Source organism: Nerophis ophidion, linkage group LG06 (genome assembly GCF_033978795.1).
Source record: "Nerophis ophidion isolate RoL-2023_Sa linkage group LG06, RoL_Noph_v1.0, whole genome shotgun sequence".
In the NCBI taxonomy this organism is placed as follows: domain Eukaryota; kingdom Metazoa; phylum Chordata; class Actinopteri; order Syngnathiformes; family Syngnathidae; genus Nerophis; species Nerophis ophidion.
Window position 1 is genome coordinate 50,776,871 of NC_084616.1, and position 17,057 is coordinate 50,793,927.

A 17,057-nucleotide genomic window follows, 5' to 3' on the forward strand; every position below is an offset into this window, starting at 1 on the left:
GCTCTGCTATGCTTGGAGTCCAGCAGGAGCTGCTGTGCGCTGCCCCCTAGGGTGTAATTATCACCCCTGACATCACCTGTAGGTAGTCCTGTAAGCTTGTGAACACACAAACAGCTCAAATTCACAGCGTGCACTTTTATATAGGGCCTCGGGTAGGAAAGGTTTGCGCATAATTAAACACGTGCACCCGCCTTCCTCCCCAATGCAGCTGAGATAGACTCCAGAAACCCCCCGCGACCCCAAAAGGGACAAGCGGTAGGAAATGGATGGATGGATGGATGGATAAACACGTGCAAACATGATAGCACACGCAAAGTCTGTCTTCATGAATATGCAGCATATATGCTGATCATCAGAACGCCCACAATACTGGGAGGCGAAGATGAATTTAGAATAATTTATCACACGGTGATTTATCAAGACTAAGACTGTTCTCTGGGCACTGTTTTACATTTTTATTTAGCACGTCCACAAAGGACTTGCAAACTGGCAGTTAGCTGGCTGTGAGAAAGGCTGCGTCAAGCTGCAGCTCCGTCCTACATATACTTTTCAACATATATGGGCCGTCAAGTATAAAACATTACACATATTGTCCATTCAGAAAATATTGTTTGACTCGAAGACGTTTTAAAATTCGAGTAGATAAGGCCCATAATGAATATGTAAATACACACTTTAAATGACACACTTTCTTTAAATATAACTATTATGTTCAACTTTACAGATGGACACATACAAAATAGACCACACCAAATTACTTTATTATTATTTTTTTTTATAAGAGCACATGCTCCACTTATATTGCAACTCATGCCATCCATCTTTGACTCATACCAAGTGAAAAGTGTGCATCCAGGACTGACACATAAGTCTATGTCAGTTCTATCTGTTTGTGCTGCTGCTCATATTTCCCTAAGGAGAAGTGCAGGGAGCCAATTGGAGCAGTTACATATGTCGACACATCGGTGCAACCGTTTTCCACTTCATTCTTTTCAGCACCCATAAGGTGTGCAACAAACACCAGACACGCACAAACACCCAGTATGCCCTTCCTGTATATTTATAACAACACTGAGACAAACATAGTCGTCAAATGCCTGCCAATATTGATAGATATGTACTGTTTATACCACACAAACTGATGGTGTTGGGTGAGTCACTCCCTGCTCTTGCAAGCTTACTTTCAGATGCTTCATTGTGAAACAACGCTTAATTCTTAGGCGAGCGAAAACTTTAAATGCAAACGGCAACACAAAAATCCAAGAAGAGACACACCCCTAAACTGTCACCGTAGCATATTCATAGTGCACTAAAAATACTAGGACTTTGTCTAAAATTCACAGGGTATTCCCTTTCCATGGGAAATGGGCTGTTAAGTAGTGTTATCATAGCTGTGCAGCTACTCTGCCCTGGCCAGCCTCAGCCGTGGAGATCATCGATTTGATCCATCCTTAAAAGGCCGCTCAGCCTCAACAAAGGCAGCTTGTGGAAAAACCATTACCTCGGGTGAATTCTGTAATGTTAAAGGCCTACTGAAACCCACTACTACCCACCATGCAATCTGATAGTTTATATATCCATCCATCCATCCATCTTCTTCCGCTTATCCGAGGTCGGGTCGCGGGGTCAACAGCCTAAGCAGGGAAACCCAGACTTCCCTTTCCCCAGCCACTTCGTCTTGCTCTTCCCGGGGGATCCCGAGGGGTTCCCAGGCCAGCCGGGAGACATAGTCTTCCCAACGTGTCCTGGGTCTTCTCCGTGGCCTCCTACCGGTTGGACGTGCCCTAAACACCTCCCTAGGGAGGCGTTCGGGTGGCATCCTGACCAGATGCCCCAACCACCCCATCTGGCTCCTCTCGATGTGGAGGAGCAGCGGCTTTACTTTGAGTTCCTCCCGGATGGCAGAGCTTCTCACCCTATCTCTAAGGGAGAGCCCCGCCACACGGCGGAGGAAACTCATTTCGGCCGCTTGTACCCGTGATCTTATCCTTTCGGTCATGACCCAAAGCTCATAACCATAGGTGAGGATGGGAACGTAGATCGACCGGTAAATTGACAGCTTTGCCTTCTGGCTCAGCTCCTTCTTCACCACAACAGATCGGTACAACGTCTGCATTACTGAAGACGCCGCACCGATCCGCCTGTCGATCTCACGATCCACTCTTCCCTCACTCGTGAACAAGACTCCTAGGTACTTGAACTCCTCCACTTGGGGCAGGGTCTCCTCTCCAACCCGGAGATGGCACTCCACCCTTTTCCGGGCGAGAATCATGGACTCGGACTTGGAGGTGCTAATTCTCATTCCGGTCGCTTCACACTCGGCTGCAAACTGATCCAGTGAGAGCTGAAGATCCCGGTCAGATGAAGCCATCAGGACCACATCATCTGCAAAAAGCAGAGACCTAATCCTGCGGTCACCAAACCGGAACCCCTCAACGCCTTGACTGCGCCTAGAAATTCTGTCCATAAAAGTTATGAACAGAATCGGAGTCCAACCCTCACTGGAAATGTGTTCGACTTACTGCCGGCAATACGGACCAAGCTCTGGCACTGATCGTACAGGGAGCGGACCGCCACAATAAGACAGTCCCATACCCCATACTCTCTGAGCACTCCCCATAGGACTTCCCGAGGGACACGGTCGAATGCCTTCTCCAAGTCCACAAAGCACATGTAGACTGGTTGGGCAAACTCCCATGCACCCTCAAGAACCCTGCCGAGAGTATAGAGCTGGTCCACAGTTCCACGACCAGGACGAAAACCACACTGTTCCTCCTGAATCCGAGGTTCGACTATCCGGCGTAGCCTCCTCTCCAGTACACCTGAATAAACCTTACCGGGAAGGCTGAGGAGTGTGATCCCACGATAGTTGGAACACACCCTCCGGTCCCCCTTCTTAAAGAGAGGAACCACCACCCCGGTCTGCCAATTCAGAGGTACCGCCCCCGATGTCCACGCGATGCTGCACAGTCTTGTCAACCAAGACAGCTCCACAGCATCCAGAGCCTTAAGGAACTCCGGGCGGATCTCGTCCACCCCCGGGGCCTTGTCGCCGAGGAGCTTTTTAACTACCTCAGCGACCTCAGCCCCAGAAATAGGAGAGTCCACCACAGATTCCCCAGGCACTGCTTCCTCATAGGAAGACGTGTTGGTGGGATTGAGGAGGTCTTCGAAGTATTCCTTCCACCTATCCACAACATCCGCAGTTGAGGTCAGCAAAACACCATCCGCACCATACACGGTGTTGATAGTGCACTGCTTCCCCTTCCTGAGGCGGCGGACGGTGGTCCAGAATCGCTTCGAAGCCGTCCGGAAGTCATTTTCCATGGCTTCCCCGAACTCCTCCCATGTCCGAGTTTTTGCCTCAACGACCGCTGAAGCCGCACACCGCTTGGACTGTCGGTACCTGTCCACTGCCTCCGGAGTCCTATGAGCCCTCACCGCTGGTGTCCACCAAGGGGTTTTAGTATTGCCACCCCGACAGGCACCAACTATCTTGCGGCCATAGCTCCGATCAGCCACCTCGACAATAGAGGTTTATATATCAATGATGAAATATTAACATTGCAACACATGCCAATACGGCCTTTTTAGTTTACTAAATTACAATTTTAAATTTCCCGGGAGTTTCGTCTTCGAAACATCGTTTAATGAGACGTGTACGCAAGACGTCACAGGTTTTTAGGAAGTATGAGCGCTGCGCACACACAGCTAAATGTCGTCTGCTTTAACGGCATAATTATACAGTATTTTGGACATCTGTGTTGCTGAATCTTTTGCAATTTGTTCAATTAATATTGGAGAAGTCACAGTAGAAAGATGGAGTTGGGAAGCTTCAGACTTTAGCCACACAAACAAACAGTGATTCCTTGTTTAAAATTCCTGGAGGTGAAACTTTCCTATGGATCAGAGCGCGGTCAAGAGAACATGGGTCCCGACCACATGTCAACCAGCAGGTTTCGGTGAGAAAATTGTGGTAAAGTCGCTTCTTACCGGAGAAAATCTGAGCTTGTGCCGTCCATAGCTCTCCCGTTTAAAGGCAAAACCCAGTAACTCAACTTTGGTCAAAACTGAGCTGATAATAATTTTGAGTTCCTAGGTGATATGCTTTACATTAGTGTATGCGATATTGTGATTTGTTCCGTAAGTAAGCTGTTACGCGCATGGCAGGACCTAGCAACTACCACATAACCGCGTAGATACAACAGAAAAACTTAGTATCTCAAGGGACCAATCGGAGCTTCTTTGTCAGTCGCCTTATTGTCTTTAATGAGACATTTGCACGAATGGGGGCCGACGGTCAACCTGATTATGTGATATTATGGCACGGGGGGATATTTGGAAGATTGGCACAGGACGTTGCAATCTTCATTAAATGTATTGTTCTTGATTCTTCCCCTTGCATACTCTTTTGGCCAGATAACTGTGGAGGTCAAAATAAAAACTGGACGCTGTACACGTCTCTTGCCCAATGTGCAAACGCAGAATGGGGCCCACCCGAGATTGTGATAAAATATCTGGAGAAAGGGCACACGTTCATGAGAGCAGATTCAATCCATGGTTCAATCGGCAAGAAAATGAAAGCTCAACGAAACATCTATACGTTTGATGACTTTGTAGATCTTTGTAAGACAGCATCAAGATAGATTCGTTTTCCTATGTTTTCTCAAAATCAGCTAGAAGTGAGTTACTAGGTTTTGCCTTTGGACGGGAGAGCTGCCGTCGACTCCCCTGAGAGACTGCGCGTCAAGACACCCGTGGAGACACCCTTACGACTATTAGGTAATATTTAACTCACTAAAACACTAGCAACACAATAGAAAGATAAGGGATTTCCCAGAATTAACCTAGTAAATGTGTCTAAAAACATCGGAATCCGTCCCAATGCAATCGCGTTTTTTTTTTTCAAATCCGTCGCTATCAATATCCTCAAACACAAATCTTTCATCCTAGCTCAAATTAATAGGGAAATTGTCGTTTTCTCGGTCCGAATAGCACTTTTTGTTGGAGGCTCCCATTAAAAACAATGTGAATATGTGAGGAGCCATCAAACATGTGACATCATCGTCTGCGACTTCCGGTAGAGGCAGGGCTTTTCTCTTAGCACCGAAAGTTGCGAACTTTATCGTGGATGTTCTCTACTAAATCCTTTCAGCACAAATATGGAAATATCGCCAAATGATCAAGTATGACACATAGAATGGACCTGCTATCCCCGTTTAAATAAGAAAATCTCATTTCAGTAGGCCTTTAACCTACAGGCAGGTTTGGGATTATGCTCACACACTTGCTGGCTGTGGTACACGTGCATCTACAGGATACTAAGACGGGAGAAACAGCTCGGCAGGTTTCGCCTCAATCGTGTGTGCAGGCTCCACACTAGTTGAGTCATGCTGCCTTTCTGTGAATCGTGTTCAAGGCCTCCTACCTCCTCCACCTCCACTCAGGCATAGCTTGGCGCTACTACAACGCTTATACAGTACACCACACTGTAAAAAATTAATAGATAGCATGGAGATGTTTTCCCCCGAAACCTTTTCAACATTATTTGTTTTATACAAATATAGACAGTAATGATACCAAGTATAGTATCAGTATATGATCGAAATTGCAGCGGGGAAATTGAAATGTTTTTTAATCAAAAAGTTTACAAACTCAGCTAATAATTCCCTGGACACAATAATTTAAATTAGAGCATAGAAGGAAATCATTTGAATATTGAATTCATATCGTTACACCACCATCTTGTGTTTTTGTCTGGTTGTAATTGTGACCAATACGCAACAAGCCAAATTACGGATCGTTTTTTAATGCTTCGGTTATCTTACCCTCTCTGGTTGAATAATTATTTTACATACCAAATAATATATTTTGATACATATCATTATTGCAGATGGCTGCAATATATATCGCATTATATATTTTAGGCAATATTGGCCTTTACAATTTACAATGACTAAAAATGACAGTACACACTCTTCCCTGTCAGACTGTGCAGGGAGGCTCACAGTACAGCAAAAGAAAATATACAGTACATGAACTGCTTGAGCTATGAAATACTGCATGTAACTAATTTTAAAATACATGCCTTTTGTACATGTCAATAAGTAAGAAAAGGCTATGCTTGGTCACCCTCCAAAAATCTTGTATTTACATGAAATTACATATACGTCTTGTCTCAATTACTGTACCGTATTATTTTCAGGTCTCCCTATGTTGAGCATTAAAAGATTACAGTTGGTACAAAATTTGGCTGCTAGACTTTTGACAAGAACAAGAAAGTTGGATCTTATTACGCCTATACTGGCTTACCTGCATTGGCTTTCTGTGCACTTAAGATGCGACTTCATGGTTTTACTACTTACGTAAAAAATACTTAACGGTCTAACTCCATCCTATCTTACCGATTGTATTGGACCATATGTCCCGGCAAGAAATCTGCGTTCAAATAACTCCGGCTTATTAGTGTTCCCAGAGCCCAAACAAAGTCTGCGGGCTATAGAGCGTTTTCTATTCAGGCTCCAGTACTCTGGAATGCCCTACCCGTAACAGTTAGAGATGCTACCTCAGTAGGAGCATTTAAGTACCATCTTAAAACTCATTTGTATACTCTAGCCTTTAAATAGACCCCTCTTTTAGACCAGTTGATCTGCTGTCTATTTTCTGCTCTGCCCCCCTGTCCTTCGTAGACACTAGCTGTTCAAAGTCAGGACCCGGGATGGACCACTCATCTGTGCATCATATGAGGACGTCTCTGTGGTTGTGGCTTGTGTAGGCCTTTGAGACACTCATGATTTAGGGCTATATAAATAAACTTTGATTGATTGATTGATATTCATAGATTCTGTAATGACAATGACAATCATTTCTAATTATCCTCACCTGGCAGGAGTCACATTCATTTAGGAAAGTTCGTACAATAGCTACCATTATGATCTAATGTAATGTAATGTGTGGATGGGTGACATATTGTATCCTACATTAATCAAAATCAAGGCAAGCTAAATCAAATGCAAATCAAATAAATCACTCTTGCTGTTACTATTAATGTCAAACTGTAAAAATGCATTACTTTTAATACATTTAGAATACTTCCTGATTTAATTTAAACATTGCAATTGGAGGAGCAATATTTTATTCACCATCGTGATTGATAAGTATGCTATAGATTTTGCTGCCTACTTGCTTACTATAGAGGAAGGAAAGGACAGTGATAAGAGTGGGTGCCTGAATTGCTGTGTGTGTATGTGTGTGAGTGTGTGTGTGTGTGTGTGTACGTGTGAGGGCCTCTGAACGTGTGGGTGGTGTGTGTATGTGGTTAATAGAGTGCAGGACACTACTAATTAGTTTAGCAAGGGGTTCAGTTATTACGTTATTACAGGTTCAATGACAGCTTCCGTGTCGGCACAACCGAGTTTGTTATTGATCAGATTAGTGCAAGCGACAAACACAACAGCAATGACAAAAATGTGTGTAAATTTTCCCAGTTCACACACACACACGCACACACATGATGACAGTGAACTAAACAAATAATGAATATGAGCCTAAAAGGTGATTTACATGAAAATTTGCATAAGTGAAAATGACAAAATCTGTGTGGGGAATGGAGGTATTTTATGTGTAGGTGAATACATAAATAAAAAATAATCAAATGCAGACAGAAATAGTCTGAGCCAGTCCTGTAAACACGTAAGTGTTGCACATGTGTCTGTTTTTTAAATGTTGTATCTTCAAATGGGAAATAAAATGCATTTATCACAGCGATGCATCCCCCTACGAATAGAGTCTGAAGAATAAATATAGCATAGAAAATAAAAAAAACGTGTGTCACATCGTTAGTGATTTGCGCAAGCAGTTTGAATGTGCTGCTTGCATCCATGCTAACATGATCCAACAGAAGCTACAAGGTGCAATCTACAAGGTACCAAGGGAGTGGAGTACTAAATAAAGACATTTTTAAAGTTTTTGAGACGCTAAGAAATCTCCACCCCAGTTGTGTCACTGTGCTTTCTGACTTAACACAATCTGCCTCCTCCTAAAATAGCACAGTGCTTCAGAGAAGCAGGCTTCTGGCTCACCACTATGATTGACAGATATGGTAGCGGCAATGGGAAAAAACCCGACCACAGTATCTACACTGTGACAACTTTAAAAAAGGACTGCGAGATCTGGATCTTTTTTGTGTGATGTTACTGATGCGTGCACGACGACAGACACATGAATAGATGAAAGTACGGTTGGAAGAGCACACGGGATGGACATGACACTTCACCTGGCACGCCAGATGGCTTGTTTCACAAACACACAACTTGTTTCACAAATATATTGTGGAGCGAGCACTAGCAACTGCAAAAAAAAGCACAATAATGCAAAAGAAAAAAATCTGTCCGAAGTCCTCCTAGTATTCCTGCAAAATACAAACTTTGGTAAGACATATTTATACATTTAAAGGCCTACTGAAACCTACTACTACCGACCACGCAGTCTGATAGTTTATATATCAATGATGAAATATTAACATTGCAACACATGCCAATACGGCCTTTTTAGTTTACTAAATTGCAATTTTAAATTTCCCGCGAGTTTCTTGTTGAAAACGTCGCGGAATGATGACGCGTACGCGTGACGTCACGGACTGTCAGGAAATATTAGCAGCTGCATCACTCGCGGCTAAATGTCGTCTGCTTTAACCGCATAATTACACAGTATTTTGGACATCTGTGTTGCTGAATCTTTTTCAATTTGTTCATTTAATAATGGAGACTATAAAAAAACAATGCTGTTGTTGGAAAGCGGTGGATTGCAGCTGCCTTTAGCACCGAGACACAGCCGAGGTTTCTTTGTTTGTTGTGAAGCGGATCGGTCATCCAGCATGTTTTTGGATGGGGAAATTGTGATATATAATTTACCGGAGAAATCATTGGATTATTCCTCGTCCTGCAGCAGCGGCAGCAGACATTTCGTGTTCACCGCAGCCATACGACCTCGAGATATGGCTTTACAATCTCACTAAAACCCTATTAAAACAATAAGCAGATAAGGGATCTTCCAGAATTATCCCAGTATTTGTGTCTAATTACATCTGAAACGCTCACACTGTCGTCGCCCGGAGCCGTCGCTTTTTTTTTTTTTTTTCCTATTCCTTCACTATCAATATCCTAATTCATGAATCTTTCATCCTCGCTCAAATTAATGGGGAAATTGTCGCTTTCTCGGTCCGAATTGCTCTTACTGCTGGTGGCTCCTATTAAAAACAATGTGAATATGTGTGGAGCCCTGCAACTCGTGACGTGACGCGCACATACTTCCGGTACAGGCGCCCTCTATTAGCGACCAAAAGTTGCGAACTTTATCGTTGATGTTCTCTACTAAATCTTTTCAGCAAAAATAAGGCAATATCACAAAATGATCAAGTATGACACATAGAATGGACCTGCTATTTCCGTTTAAATAAGAAAATCTAATTTCAGTAGGCCTTTAATAAAAGCATGTTTATGTCCACCTTGTATTGAGCTGTTTAAAAGCATAATGTTGGAAAACATTTATTAAAGCAAAATAATTGTCTAGTCATGGTATTAAAAATGTGAAATTTAGTGGCCGTAGCACAATTTTTAATGATGAAAAAAAATACATATTTGCAATTAATTGGGATTAAATATTTTAATCGTTTGACAGCCCGGGTTTTAACCTTCAGGGAACATGCTGTGATTAAAAAAAAAAAAAGAAAAGAACATAATGTGGTGGCGTTAATGAAAAATACTCTGAATGGCGGTTGCCATTTTATTTTGCTCAAACGACATCTGTAAAAATGTTTTAATTTGATTATTTTCAAATAGATTTTGACCATAAATGTATATTTATATTAATTATAACCTATACCATATCATATCATACCTAAGTCTCAGTAGTTTAACACTAGGATTTAAGAAAAAGAAGAAGATATACTATATATATATATATATCCAGTCAGCCATCCATTATCTACTGCTTATTCCCTTTTGGGGTTGCGGGGGGCGCTGGCGCCTATCTCAGCTACAACCGGGCGGAAGGCGGGGTACACCCTGGACAAGTCTCCACCTCATCACAGGGCCAACACAGATAGACAGACAACATTCACACTCACATTCACACACTACGGCCAAATTAGTGTTGCCAATCAACCTATCTCCAGGTGCATGTCTTTGGAAGTGGGAGGAAGCCGGAGTACCCAGAGGGAACCCAAGCAGTCAAGGGGAGAACATGCAAACTCCACACAGAAAGATCCCGAGCCTGGATTTGAACCCAGGACTGCAGGACCTTCATATTGTTTGGCATACCTACTAACCCCTCTGCCACCATGAAGCATATATATATTGTATATATAATATGCATTTCCCATGGACCCACTCAAATCACTTCCTGTGGGTCCTGGGGACTCACTACATTGAAAACCTTTACTCACTGTATCCCAGTGAGTCATTTGCACAGTTTATTCTGTTTTGAGAACCACAAAGATCGAGCAGTCATGTCAAAAACTTTAAGCCTAATTTGGAAATGATTTGAAGTTGTTGTTAATGGTATCTCAGCAGGTTGTATTAATACATTTTGATATTGAAGTGGTTGAATGAAGAATGTTGGTGTCAGCAACTGATACAGTGGTTTCTACAGTTACAAGCATGTGAAATGCCTGCGAAAAAACGGAAATTTGCATTTTCAAACATTCATTTGCGCGTCAAAATGTCACTTTGGGGTTTTTCATTCAAACACTGTAGTGTGTAAGAGTGTTAAACGATGGAGCTAATTGTTTTAATGACATTTAGAATTTTTAGGTTGATAAATAAGAATAAATCTTAAGGTAAAAAACAGTGCAGAAATGCACCCACCATTCATCCAATTCCTACCGCTTGTCCCTTTCAGGGTCGCGGGAGGTACTAGAGCCTATTTCAGCTGCATTCAGGTGTAAGGAATCACAGAAAATGTGGTCTTGATTTTCCAAATGTTCCATCTTGTGTGGCAGCACTTTGTGCTAATAGAAATGTTCCTTTTTTTTGGCAGTTTTCCTTTTTTTTCCCTCAAAGGGTACTCACATGCCTACAGATACATTAACAAATATAATCAGGTTCTGAATAGTATTTCAATTCAGTGTGTGTGTGACAGAAATATCTGTCCCCTACATGACCTCTTGTAAGACTTTGGGAGGCATGAGTAACTACTAAACTAAAACTGCTGTAAATTTCGCAAATTCACGAATTTTGCAGAATTACTGACCTTTAGTTTTGTTTGGACACCTAAATTGATCGTGCAGAGAACATGTAAAGACTGAAGTAAGTCTTAATGGAATCAAGCGTTCTTCAATACGGATGTTTTGATACGCCGTGAACTAGTCCTGAAAAATGAATGCATCCTCTAGGGTAGAGTTCAGTTGATTTGATCTCTCTTACAGCAAGCCACTCTTATTAAGCAGCACATCTAAAAGCTTTAGGATTCTCTTACTAAACCAATCAATACAGGGCTTGGCTTGCCACAGTCTCTGGGGAAGACCCCAACTCCACCCCTTCAGTCTTCCTGCAATTTTCGGCATCCCCATACTCTTACTCACTCACGGTTGGGACAAAGAAGCGGTGGATGCATTTCATCACCCGGAGAGGGAACTAATAGCACATACAGGTGAAAACAGTCCTCTGAGAGAGAACAAACCGCCTGTTAATGAATAAATAAACAGCAGTCAGCATGAACGCACCGCTGTCCATGTGCTCTGAGAGTGTCGAAGCTGATTCTTCATCACACACACTTCTGTGACTGTCAAAATAATCGATACAACGCTACTCTTCTGCAAAGGGGGGCTCAACCGCTGGCTGCCGGAGTCTTATACTGCACTATTATGCTACATATTAATGTGGGAACACATGCACATTAATTCAGATAACAAAGTAGTCATTACACAAACAACATCATTTGATATGAGTCCTACCCATAGAGGCATACCATAGAGAACTATATTTGTATTTTGACAACCATGTAATAAAAAAACATAATATGCAGAGTTTCCCATATATTTATTTCTGTCCCCCACCACATATACATTTGGAAAAGTCTGTTAAAAATAATCCATGTTTACAAGGAGACTGGTATTTTGAAACCCTTTACTTTAAAAGTGTAGTTTCCCCTTGTAGTTTTAGTTGTATTACAGTCGTTATTTTTTATCGGTTAACAAGTCATGGTTGAATGCTTTACAAGACAGATTGGACACATTTGGCATCTGCTATTAGGCCTCAGATAGATTGCAGTTCTTGTGTTCTATGGATGTCAGGCCCATAGACATCAATATAATCTTTCAATTTTAAATGCATGTGCATGCTTTCAGTGAAATTGATAGTAATTGCAGTAATGCGCAACAGTGTACAAAAGCAGTGGTTCTGAACCTTTTTTCAGTGATGTACCTCCTGTGAACATGTTTTTAAATTCAAGTACCCCCTAATCAGAGCAAAGCATTTTTGGTTTAAAAATAGAGATTAAGAAGTAAAATACAGCACTATGTCATCAGTTTCTGATTTATAAAATTGTATAACAGTGCAAAATATTGCTCATTTGTAGTGGTCTTTCTTGAACTATTTTGGTAAAAAAAGATATAAAAATAACTAAAAACTTGTTCAAAAGTGATTCAATTATAAATAAAGATTTCTACACATAGAAGTAATTATCAACTTAAAGTACCCTCCTGGGGATTGTAATAGAGATCCATCTGGATTCATGATCTTAATTCTAAACATTTATTCACAAAAAAAGAAATCTTTAACATCTATATTTATGGAACATGTTCACAAAAAAATCTAGCTGTCAACACTGAATATTGCATTGTTGCATTTTCTTTCACAGTTTGTGAACTTACATTCATATTTTCTTGAAGTATCATTCAATAAATATATGTATAAAGGATTTTTGAATTGTTGCTATATTTAGAATATTTGTTTTTAAATCTCACGTACCCCTTGGCATACCTTCAAGTACCCCCAGGGGTACGCGTACCCCCATTTGAGAACCACTGTACTAAAGAACTGCAATGCATTCCACTGAGAGGTGTTTTTAATACACAGTAGTAGGGCTGAGCGCAGAGATGTGAAAGCTACTTGGAAAATGTAGTAAGCTAAGCTACAAGTTACTCTCGATTAAATGTAGCTAAGCTACAGGGGAAGCTTTCCCTGGGGAATTGTAAGAAGCAACACAGCAAACGTAGCTTGCTACATCATAGCTACATTTTAACAGCATTTATATCTATGAGCCCACATGTATAATATCAATGTTAATGTAACTGAGAGTGTACATATTTGGATACATTACTCTTACCTATCAGTCACTTGGTTGGGGACACCCTACAACTACCTCTAGGTGTCCCCACACACCACCGTATGTATTCATTTTAGTTTGGCTTTTCTTCGGCATGTTATTCATGTTCTCGACCTACAGTAAAAGAAAACAGCATCTGTCTATATTTTCACAAACCAAACAATGAATTTTGTTGTTTGGGAACAGTTGGTAATGGTTATTATATGCAGTAAAACTTTTCATGAACTCAACTCACCTTAATGTGTGTTTCTAAATCTGTGTTGGACGTCTTAGATAAAGAGAGCAGTTATGATTTTGGTTTACAGGGTAAACAACTAAAAGCTAAGGTTTTGGGCATTTTTTTTCTCTAAATGCATATGTTTGTCTAAATATGGCCAAAGACACGCATTATTGTGGGTTTCCTGTACATTTTCTTCATCACTCAAGGAAAAATGTAATCTGCGGGAGAGAATTTCTCTGCCATTTTCAAGTATGTTTTTTTCGAGTCGTCGGCTTAAAGCGTCCCTCTGTTTCCGACTCCTTCGCTGTCATGAGACATGAGTATGTGACTTATGATTTTGGTTAGCAGTTTTGATGACTCGCCTTATCTTGCCTCTGATTGGCCAGTCCGTAAGGTTTCTTCACCCTGACCTGAGCCAACTGTGACTCATTATACCAACACCAACCAATCATCATGAATTGAGGTCAATGTATTTTTTCCATTTTTTTTGCCTAAATTCGCACTTTATTTTCCCTTTTTGTAGTGTGTGGCTTTTATGTAAGCTACCTCGCTATATGGGTCTTAAAGTAGCTCAGCTACAGGAGAAGCTACTCGTTACAAAAAGTAGCTAAGCTACCAGCAAGCTACTTGAAAATGTAGTTTAGCTACATGCAGCTTATTACTGCCCGTCACTGACTGACTGATATGGAAAAAAACTTAGCATAATTAATTCTATCACATCATCCGATCACGATTATTATCACAAATTGTATTTTGTTTTTTTTAAGGCGGATTGTCCCATTCAGGACTGTATCTAGTACCTTAGCATCGCTGCTGTTCACTGATTTGTGGCTCCAATGGAAAAGCAGCCGTGCCAGCAACTTGACGGTTCTAGGTTCTATTCCAGCTTCCGCTATCGTAGCCAAGTCATGGCCGTTTTACATCCTTGGGGAAGACACTTTACCATTACTCCTGATGGATCTTAGTTAGCGCCGTGCATGGCAGTTTCAGCCATCATTGTGTGAATGTGTGTGTGAATGGGTGAATGTGATGTATAATTGTAAAGTGCTATGGATATTATTCCAGGTATAGTAAAGTGCTATATCAATTGCACCATTAAAAATGCAGCATTTTGTGACAGACATTTCTGCCATGTTTGATTGAGGTAACAATATATGCAGCAGTCATTGTGTTTGTATCTACAGTAGATGGTGCAACAGTACAAGTAAACCTGTTTAAGGGCCATAGTTTTGGGGGTAAAGAGAACAACTTTTGTTCCTCTCAAAGTTATTTTGTTATTTGGCTTGTCATCCCAAACTTCAATCTGCAGTAAACAAGTCGTGTACTGAATACTATAAGATTTTTTTTTTCCCCAAAAAAAACACCTTCAGATGGTAAATTATTATTTGTATTTTTTTAATTACTGGTATACATCAGTGTTTCTCACCAGTTGTTTGGCAAACGGCAAGAGGTGAGCCAGATTGTGGAGTTTTATAAAACTTCAAATACTGTAGCTTGTATTTAATTAAGGTACGTTAAAGTGCAGTTTGAATTTGAGGTACTGTAAAGTAATGTGTACAAACACATAAAACACGTTCAATGATAACTTCAGGAACAAAATGTTTTATCTACAAACACAAAAATTATTTAAACAAAAAGTATCGGCGGTGTTTTTAGTACATATTATATCAGATGAGTTTAATCAGCGCAAACACATAAATAAATAGTCCGATTCAAAAAAATGTATTTATCATTTTTGGGGGGTTTATTCTCCCAGTTGGGACCAATAGTGTAATTCAGTCACAAAGACATTCTGTGAGGGCCTGCCTGAGAGTCCGCTTTGAGGACAGGGTTACCACCTCCACCGAAAGGTGAGCTTCAGCAGACAGTGTGACATAATTGCCAACCCTACCGGATTTTCCAGGAGACTCCCTAAATTCAGCGTCTCTCCTGAAAACCTCCCGGGACAAATTTTCTCCCGAAAATCTCCCGAAATTCAGGCGGAGCTGGAGGCCACGCCCCCTCCAGCTCCATGAGAACCTGACTCAGCAATGTTGTGACCCTCTTAAACAGGACAATACTGCCATCTACTGTACATAAAATTAAATAGAATGTAAATATATTACACATGTATTCTAAATTTAAGTTCAGTCAAGGAACATGCATTAAGGAGTCTGTTCTGAAGCCCACAGTAGAGACGTAACTTCATCACGTCACCTGGTTATTGACTCCAACCCATTATATTACACCGTCGACGAGCAAAATGAAGAAATACGCTTGCAAGTTCCAGAACGATTGGAAACAAGAATTTCAGTTTACCCAGAAGAGTTCGAAGGGGAAGGGGTATGTTGCCTGTAAATATTGTAGAACAGACTTCTCTGTTGAACACGGCAACAGAACGGATATACTCAGTCATGAACGGTCAGCGAAGCACAAAGCGTCCGCAGCGCAGCATCGTTCACAACCCAGTATTATGGGCTACCTTGCAAAATGAAGACCCGATGGTGTAACTTATGCTGAGACAAAGATGGCTATGCTGATAGCTGGACGCAACATCCCGTTCTCATTTGCGTATGTCTACAACAAATCCGTGAAGGATATGTTCCCGTATCCGGAGATCACTCGCCAATACGCAAATGGCAGAACAAAGGTTACTCAAATAGTAAATGGTAAATGGGTTGTACTTGTATAGCGCTTTTCTACCTTCAAGGTACTCAAAGCGCTTTGACACTACTTCCACATTTACCCATTCACACACACATTCACACACTGATGGAGGGAGCTGCCATGCAAGGCGCCAACCAGCACCCATCAGGAGCAAGGGTGAAGTGTCTTGCTCAGGACACAACGGACGTGACGAGGTTGGTACTAGGTGGGAATTGAACCAGGGACGCTCGGGTTGCGCACGGCCACTATCCCCACTGCGCCACGCCGTCCCAGTAGTGAAAGGTAAGTGTTGTTGTTGTTTTTTTAGTAACCAGGAAGCACAGTACAGTTAGTAGAACAACTGTGTTTTTATTACTGTGTATTTGATAAGTGCCTTCGGAAATTCAATTATTTATTTTATATATATATATATATGTATATATATATATATATATATATATATATATATATATATATATATATATATATATATATATATATATATGCAATACACGAGTTGGTGAATTATACTCCTCCCCTCTTGACCACGCCCCCCGCCCCAACCACGCCCCCAACCACGCCTCCGCCCCACCCCCCACCTCCCGAAATTGGAGGTGTCAAGTTTGGCAAGTATGCAGTGAGACCTAAGTCTGTCACTGAAATTGCTGCTCCATGTAAATGGTGTGTTTCAACTTTTATGCTAGTGTTAACCATATTTCTTAATTTAATTCTGGGCTCCACTTCCAGCTGTGTAAAGCGGAAAAAGCACAAAGGTGATTGAACATTAATTGTGTTCTGACGAGCCTGACTTGTGGACAGCGATGGTTGCGCACAAACACGGACACAAACTCATTCACACAAACACGCACATGTACACAAGCACACA

General features: G+C 41.4%; 1 protein-coding gene across 3 annotated transcripts in view; it reads right to left on the minus strand.

The window, feature by feature from the left end:
• Positions 1-17,057, minus strand: part of LOC133554890 (uncharacterized) — a 113,809-nt gene that overhangs the window by 80,978 nt on the left and 15,774 nt on the right. The gene's annotated exons all lie outside the window — the stretch shown is intronic.